Source organism: Phragmites australis, chromosome 20 (assembly GCF_958298935.1).
Source record: "Phragmites australis chromosome 20, lpPhrAust1.1, whole genome shotgun sequence".
Taxonomy (NCBI): domain Eukaryota; kingdom Viridiplantae; phylum Streptophyta; class Magnoliopsida; order Poales; family Poaceae; genus Phragmites; species Phragmites australis.
Genome location: NC_084940.1, coordinates 23,395,086 through 23,403,212, shown reverse-complemented (window position 1 = coordinate 23,403,212; position 8,127 = coordinate 23,395,086).

Sequence of the window (8,127 nt, the reverse complement as noted above, 5' to 3'; positions counted from 1 at the left end):
GCCTGGAGCTGCGGTACATCCCTCGCCGCGACAACACTCTGGTCGATGACCTCTCCCACCTGGCCTCCTCCCGTGCGCGCGTCCCTGCCGGAGTCTTTGAAGAAAGACTCACACGGCCTTCCGTCCTGCCTACCGAACATGACGAAGGGGAAACCTCGAGCTTAATTCAGGGGACCCCGGCGGCGCCCTCAGTGGGAAGCCCCGACAGGGTGCCGCCGTCCGGCGAGTGCGCTGTGCTTGTTGATTGTTCTCAAGATGCCTCGTGGATGGACGAGATCCGAGGGTACTTGAAGGAAAAGTTCCTCCCCGGGGATGAGGCTTCTGCCGAAAGAGTTGCTCGGCAGTCCAAACGCTATGCCATAGTAGATGGGGTTCTCTATCGGCGTAGCGCAGGCGGCATTCTCCTGAAATGCATCTCCCGAGCAGAAGGCGGCGAGCTTCTCGCTGAGGTCCACAAGGACGAGTGCGGTGGCCATGCATCGTTCCGCACGCTGGTCGTGAAGGCCTTCCGGCAAGGTTTCTACTGGCCTACAGCCCTCCAGGATGCTTCCGAGCTGGTTCGGTGCTGCAGGGCGTGCCAGTTCCACGCAAAGCAGATTCATCAGCCAGCTCAGGCTCTTCACACCATCCCCCTGTCATGGCCTTTCGCGGTCTAGGGGCTGGACATTGTGGGTCCATTCCCTCGAGCAGTCGGGGGCTATGAGTACCTCTACGTCGCCATCGACAAGTTCACCAAATGGCCGGAGGCGGTCCCAGTCATCAAGGTGACCAAGAACATGGCGCTCCAGTTTATTCACGGCATCACCAGTCGATTCGGTGTCCCGAACCGGATCATCATCGACAACGGCACTCAGTTCACAAGTGCCCTATTCGGGGACTACTGCAAAGACCTCGGCATCAATCTCTGCTTCGCCCCTGTCGCTCATCCTCGGAGCAATGGGCAGGTCGAGCGCGCCAACGCGGAAAATTGAAGGGGCTCAAAACCCGGACCTACAACATGCTCGCAAAGCATGGGAAAGGGTGGATCGACGAGCTGCCTGCCGTGCTATGGGCCAACCGGACCACGCCAAGTCACGCTACCGGGGAGACTCCTTTCTTCCTCGTGTACGGCGCTGAGGCGGTCCTCCCCTCCGAGCTCACTCTAGGCTCCCCTCGGGTGCATGCCTACTCTGAAGGTGCACAGGAGCAGCAGAGGCGCGACGACATCAACTATTTGGAAGAGCGCCGGCAGCGTGCCACCGTCCGAGCAGCCCGCTACCAGCAAAGCCTGCGGCGCTACCATCAGCGCCACGTCCGGGCCCGGTCTCTCGAGGTGGGGGATCTAGTTCTCTGACGCGTCCAGTTGCGTGAAGGAAGGAATAAGCTGTCCCCTATGTGGGAAGGCTCCTTTACCGTGATCGGTGTCCCGCAAGAAGGCTCTTTTCGGTTGGCTGCAGAAGATGGGCAGCCGCTCCCCAACCCGTGGAACATCGAGCACCTGCGCAAGTTCTTCCCGTAGATGGCCATGTTTGTAGGCTCAGGTGAACCAGGCCGGGGGCTTCCCCCCCGCCTAAGTTGGCCGGGGGCTACCACTAACTGGGTAAGTCACCCAACCTTGTAAAAAAAAATATCAATACAGTATGTATATCAATGTGCAATCCTTATGTCAAATTTCATTTTTCTGATTCCATATGTTTAATCTGTCTGGTGAGATGCTCGATTGTGCGAGAAAAGTTTGCTCTCTCTTTTTCCCCGCTGATAAAAGAATCTCGATCGGTATGCGCGCGGGCAGTTGCCGCTGGCTTACGTCTGTTGTGGTAGGCTGTGGTGTTCGTTGTCGTGACAGTCTTCTGGGCACTACCGAGTCCTTGGGGTTCTCGGGTAATCCTATCGCTCGAGCCGCTCGAGTAGTCCGGAGCCTAGGCCTCAGGGGCGGGCTGTCGGTGCTCGGTCTAGTCTGTTATACCCGGGCGCCACCGAACCATAGGACCTCTGGGTTATGCCTCTGCCTGCTCTTGTCCGTCGGTCTGGGTATTCGAGAGGTCTCGGGTCGAAAATAAGAGCAGTCTATAATGAGTACCGCACTAACAGAGCGCACCAAGCAAAGAATTTCTCTATTTTTTCTCAAGTCACAGATCGACAATCAAAAGCAAAAGTAGCTCGACTGCGAGGGCCTCAGTGCCTAGGTCGCTGCTCGGCCCTAAGGGTCATCGTGTGGTCCTACCGCTCAGGCGTGAGTGGTCGGGATCCCCTGATCCCGGGCTCCTCATGCGCCCCCTGGTGCTCGGGCGCCCCGGCCGTGGGAACCAAGTTCCCGAGCACCCCGAGCTCGGAGCGCATGCCCCTCCTGGATCGGTTGGCCGAAAGGCTGACAGCTGTCTGGTGAGTGGTTAAATTCAGACGAATTTACATTCAGTAATATTTTGTTCCTGAGTCATCCTCGGGGGCCCTCGTACTCTAATCTGCTCGGTGAGATGGTCTCCTCGCGCACAAAACCCTGCCGCGTGTCCACTTTTTCCTAGAACGACAGAACGGCCCGTAGAAAGGTGTACCGTGCGTACGGTAATGTCCGATCGAAGTCTTTCATGGTGGTCGTGGTGTTCGATCCGCTTATAGGGCCCTGAGCACTACCGAGTCCTTGGGGTTCTCGGGTAATCCTATCACTCGAGCCGCTCGGGTAATCCTATCGCTCAAGCCGCTCGAGTAGTCCGGAGCCTAGGCCCCAGGGATGAGCTGTCGGTGCTCGGTCCGGTCCGTCCTAAGCCCAGGCACCACCGAACTGTGGGGACTCTTGGTCGCATTCTCCAGTCTACTTGCCGAGTGGTCGCAAAATGGAAAAGTGTTCACCGGTCATGGCGTGCTCCGTGCTGGATCGACCTATCTCCCGAGCAAGGAAGTTCGTGCCTTTGTCTTTTGACTTAGCCATTGCGAACTCGCGAGGGCTCGGGGGCTGAACGCGCTGAGAAGGACGGTCAGGGAGATTTCATTCTTGGGGAAGGAAAGGTCGGGGTCGGTCCGACTGAGTACTCCTCGGGGCATCAAGTGAAAACAGCAGAAACTTCATCAAGCACTCAGAAGAATACTGGAGTTGCGACCCCAAAGAAAGGCTTCCATTATATTCACAAAAAGGATAGCTATTCTGATGGATCACTCCCATATTTACATCAAGACAAAGAAAAAGAAAAACTACAAAAGCCTACTTTAAGTCGGAGCCCTCGCCGCTGCTCCCCGGGTCTGAGGTCGGCGGTGCCTCTCGCGTAAAGCAGGCCGCCACTTCGGCGGTGGCGCCCCGAACTGCCTCCCGGGCGGCCTCCTCCTCGGCTTCAACCACCCCTTCCCGAGCTGGTTCCAGCGGGAAGTTCGGATCCCGACTTCGGTAGCAGGCCAGGACATGTTCGGCCACTGCCTGGGCCAAACCACGCCCTTCCCGGGCAGAGAGTTCCTGGACGGCCTGGGGCAGCGCCTCGAGGCGCTGGCTAATCCTCTGGAAGCCGAGGGCAACCTGGCCGAGGCCAGTCCCCTTCACCTCCACGTCGACTCGCCCGAGACCAGCCGCCCTCACGGACCTCTGCATCTGCCGAAGGATATCTTCCATCATCCGCTTCACATTGGCCCGTTCGGTCTCGGCGGCCTCGAGCTCCTCCGTCGCGCGCCGCAGCCGCTCCTCGAAGCCCTGTCCCCTGGCCGCACCGGTCGCCTGGGCTTCAGCCCGCTTCACCCGCTCCGCAAGGGCGGAGAGGGCCTGCTCGCGGGCGGTCAGCTCGGACTCCCACTTGGCGGCCCGCTCCTCCCGAGCGGCCGCGACCAGCACCGCCTCAGCGGCCTCCGTCTCCCGGAGAATCAGCAGTTTCTCCCGGGCTTCCAGGTCCGCCGTCGTAATGCCGATGTCGATCTCCCTGATGGCGACGTCCTCCTCCCGGTTCTGGAGCACCTCCTCCCGGTGTTGGAGTTCGGCGCGGACCTGGTCAGCCTTGCCTTTCAGGCAGGCCAATTCAGCCTGGGAGGCTTTGGCCGCGCTCTCGCAGGCTAGAACCGTCTCCTCCTGCGCCTGCTCCTGCCTCTCCCTGGCGAGCGCCTCGGCAGCCTACTGCTGCGACGCCTCGGCCCGGCGGGCGGCTTCTTCCCGCGGGTGCCCTCTAGGGCCTTCCGCTCCTCCTCCAGGGCGCGCCGCTCGCCCTCGTTGGCCGCGCGCGCTGCGGTGACGCGGGCCTCAAAAAGGCGCCAGCCCACGACAAGCCACGCCCTCTCCGCAGCAAGGACGGCACGGTCTGCCTCAAGCTGCGTCATCTCCCCTGCCACGGCCACCTCCAGCCGCCCGATCACCTCCCAGGCGCTTCCCAGCACGACTGCGAGGGGGTCGGCGGGCTGGCTGGGCGACGGCTGGGCGCTTGGTCCCCTGCGAGCCTCCTCCGAGGGGCTCGGGGTCCCCAAAAATTGCCATGCAGGCACCGCCCACGACGCGCTCGGGGCGGACTCAGCCGGCGTCGGCTGCTCGGGCACGGCCGCTGTCACTCGCTCGGGGCTGGGCGACGCCTGTGTTTCCATCTCGGTCGGCGTGCTCGACGGATCCGGCTCCACCGGCGCACTTGGCTCAGGCGCGCTCGGCTCGGGGGCTGGAACCGGCCTCGGCGCCTCCACCGGCGGCCTGCAGAAGAAAAATGAAGGTTAGTCTCCAAAGCCGCTCTGGGCGAAGTATACTCACAAAGGAAAGGGGGAAAACTTATGCAGATTTGGGTCCTCTGTATTGCCATCTCGATGCCGGGATCCTGTACCCCGGGCCCGATGGCGTGGGCCCGGAGTCCTCCCTCCTCCTCTTTAGCGGGGGGCTCTGCGGGGCCGCCGTGCGGTCTCCGGGCTCTAGACCAGAACCAAGCAGATCAAAGTCCGGTTCCAGAATCGCAGATGCCTCCCCCGTCGACGGCCCCGTGCTGGACGACTGACCGCCCCGGCCTCCCTCCTCGCCAAGCGACGGCGACGGCGGGGATGCTGGCGCAGGAACAAAAGTCCAGGGGCGCTTCCCTCTGTCCCCCGATGCTATCGCCGCCCCGCTGTCGGCGGTGCCTCCTTCTCCGGCTTGGCGGCTGCTGCCCGCAGCAGCCCCACCGCTGGCCTGCGGCTCGTCGCTTGCGGCGCTTGGGCCACCGGTCTGCACCGGATCGCTTGCGGCGCTTGGGCCACCGGTCTGCACCGGATCGCTTGCGGCCTCCTTGCCAGCCGCCTCGTCCGCCCCGGGGATCTGAATGGTCCCGGGGTTTCGGCGCCCTGGCCTATCGACCAGCCCCTGGGTGTTGAACTCCGGCAGCTTCGCCTGCAGCGCCACCTGATCAGGATTGGCGCAGAGCGCCATCTCCTTCCACAGGAGCTCCGCCCGACTCAGGTCATCCACCCCGATCACCACCCGGAGCAGGCCCTTCAGCGCTGGCCTGCCCAGGTCCCACTCCTCGCCGATCTGGGTCCGGGTGATGTCCTGGGGGCCGGTGTAAAACTAGCAGGGCCGGGCCCGCTCCCGCAGGGGCGCCAGGTGACGGCGCAGGTAGTCTGCCACCACCATCACCGAAGTAAGTCTGGCCTGGCGCAGGAAGTCGATGCGCTCCAGGACCGGCGCCATCCGCGCGTCCATCTGCGGCGGCACCTCCCAGGTCGCCTTCTGGGGTTCCACCGCCATCTCCGGCAGAGTCAGATGGTCGTGGGGGCTGACGTCGATGTAGAACCAGTCACGCCGCCAGTCCTCCCACTTGTTTCGCAACACCTGGGTAATGTATTGCTCCCCCAGGCCGTCCCACAGCCGGAAGTTGCAGCAACCGGCGATGTCTGCGGTGGAGAGGCCCCTCTTCTTCCCGGTCGACCGCAGCACGAAGAAGTGCCGGAAGAGCTCCACCGACGGCGGCACCCCCACGAACATCTTGCAGAGGTGGGCGAAGACTGCCAGGATGACGACGGAGTTGGGGCTGAGATGCACCAGCTGGATCCCGAACGTCTCTAGGACCTGAAGAAAGAACGCCGAAAATGGCGGCACCAGCCCGGCAGCCACGAAGGAAGTGAAGAGGACGATGCGCCTCGGATGGTTTATCGCTGGCGGGAAGCTCGCCGGCGTCACCACCGAGGTCCCCCGCTAGCCCTCGGGGACCATCAGCTTCCGAACCCTGTCCGCCGCCTCCTCGTTCACCAGGCGGGACTCCGGCAGTACGCCGTCGGGAGTCCTGTCGCGGCGGCTTCCTCCTGCTCTTGACATCTCGTCGGGGTGGGGGATGATCTGGACGGTGGGGAAAGGAAGGTGCTCTGATCGCCTAAGGAAAGTCTAGGGCTCAGGAGCGCAAAAAGGGCAAGAGCTTGATCGCAAGATGGCGTAAAGAAGGGGGTGGTTCGCTCCCCTCCTCCTTTTATACCCCAGGGGGATTCAAACGTCGCCTGCCACGGCGCGCTTGGCGGGACGGTTTCCTCGGTCAACGCAACCGCCAGGAGAATCTCCCACAGATCGTGCGGTGTCAGCAGTTGCCAGGTGTATTTTCCTCGATTTGCGCGGCTACCACGCGTGCCGCCTGCTCCGTCATCACGCGCAGCCCATCCCATTGTCACACGCCTCGGGAGTCGTTTGGACGCGCGTCCGTTCGGCTCCCCGTTGGGCCGTACCAAAGGCCCGGGCCGGAGGGACCACCATCTGAAAGCTCGCCACATGGCGTCGGTACCGGCTTCGGCCTCGTTGGCGACGAAGGGCCCATCCGCAGTCTCTGGGCCATTGCCTGCCAATGGGCCCAGGGCTGCTGTCGGTGTATCAGGAACTGGGGGTCCCCGAATCCCGAGGCCAGGCTAGCCATCCACCACATGATGCCATCTCGCGGAGTCTCTCCCGCAAGTTGAGAAAGATCGAGTCCCGGGAGAGGGTGCTCGGGGCCACAGTCGGTGGCCCCCGAGTACCCCAGTTCCCCGATGATCCACGAAATTTAAGTACCGGGAAGAAAGTGCTCGGGAAGGTGTACGGTGACCCCCGAGCACCCTAGTCCCCTGACGACCAGAAGAACTAAGTACTAGGAGAAACGTGCCTGGGGCCGCCGGCGGTGGCCCCTGGGCACCCAAGTATCCCGAGGACCCACCGAAGGAAGTTCCGGGAGAGAGTGCTTGGGGCTGCGTGCAGCAGCCCCCGAGCACTCAGTTCCCCGAGGATCCGTACAAGAGTGCCCGAGAGAGAGTGCTCAGGGAGGTAAACAGTACCCCCGAGCACTCGGTACCCCAACGACTCAGAAAGCCCCCTGGCAGAGGCCCCCGAGGGGCCCACCGATGTGGTGTCAGCCAGTCAAAGATCCGAGGCCGCATTTAAAGAGCGTGCGTGGCTTGCCACCTCCAATTGCTCCCGCCGCGCTCAGCGTCAGTTCCTGCCACGTTCTGGCAGAGAGGCGTGGGGTCATTAATTGCACGGGTCCCGTCCCATGTCATCCGGCCCGTCTCGGGATAACGTCGTAAGGGCCGAGGCGTTCCGTCTGCCGCGCTGCTGTGGCAGGGAAACAAGACAGGGCGGGCACGTCGGGCCGCTTTGCCACTGCCCGGTGGGCCCTCTCCACGACGCCCGTTGCCAAGACATTTATGGTGACAGATGACCGGGCGTGTGCCGCATTTTTCCACCCCCGGTCATTTCGCCCAGAGGAAATGATGACGCCATTTCCATTTATGGTGTCTCGGAACTCGTGCCCCCCTCCCGTTCGGGGCACGTTGCTGCTGGCGGGTATTTAAAGCAACCGGCGGCACAGAAGGAAACATCTGGAATAGATCCTTAAGCTCAGAAGAACATAGCGCAAGAGAAACACGGCTGAGAAGTGAGCAGCACGAGACAGGCTGAAGAACAAAGAACCCAGGCTCTGAGATAGACAAACATTCTTGTAACCAGCAACATCCTTGAGGGACTTCCTCAGGGCATTTATAGTATCCATACAGGAGTATGGTGTTATGCCCCCGTGCGGCCCGAACCTGTCTAAATTCCGGTGCATTTACTTCTTTCTGCACTAGGCCAATTCCACCACCACCGACCATTGCATTCATTCCCATTTATTTCTCCGACGAACAGACTCAGGATCATCCCTCCGGCCGAATATCTAAAAAGGGGTCTCTCGGGATCCCTGCGACTGGAGTTGATCCTCCGACAGATTATTATATAAT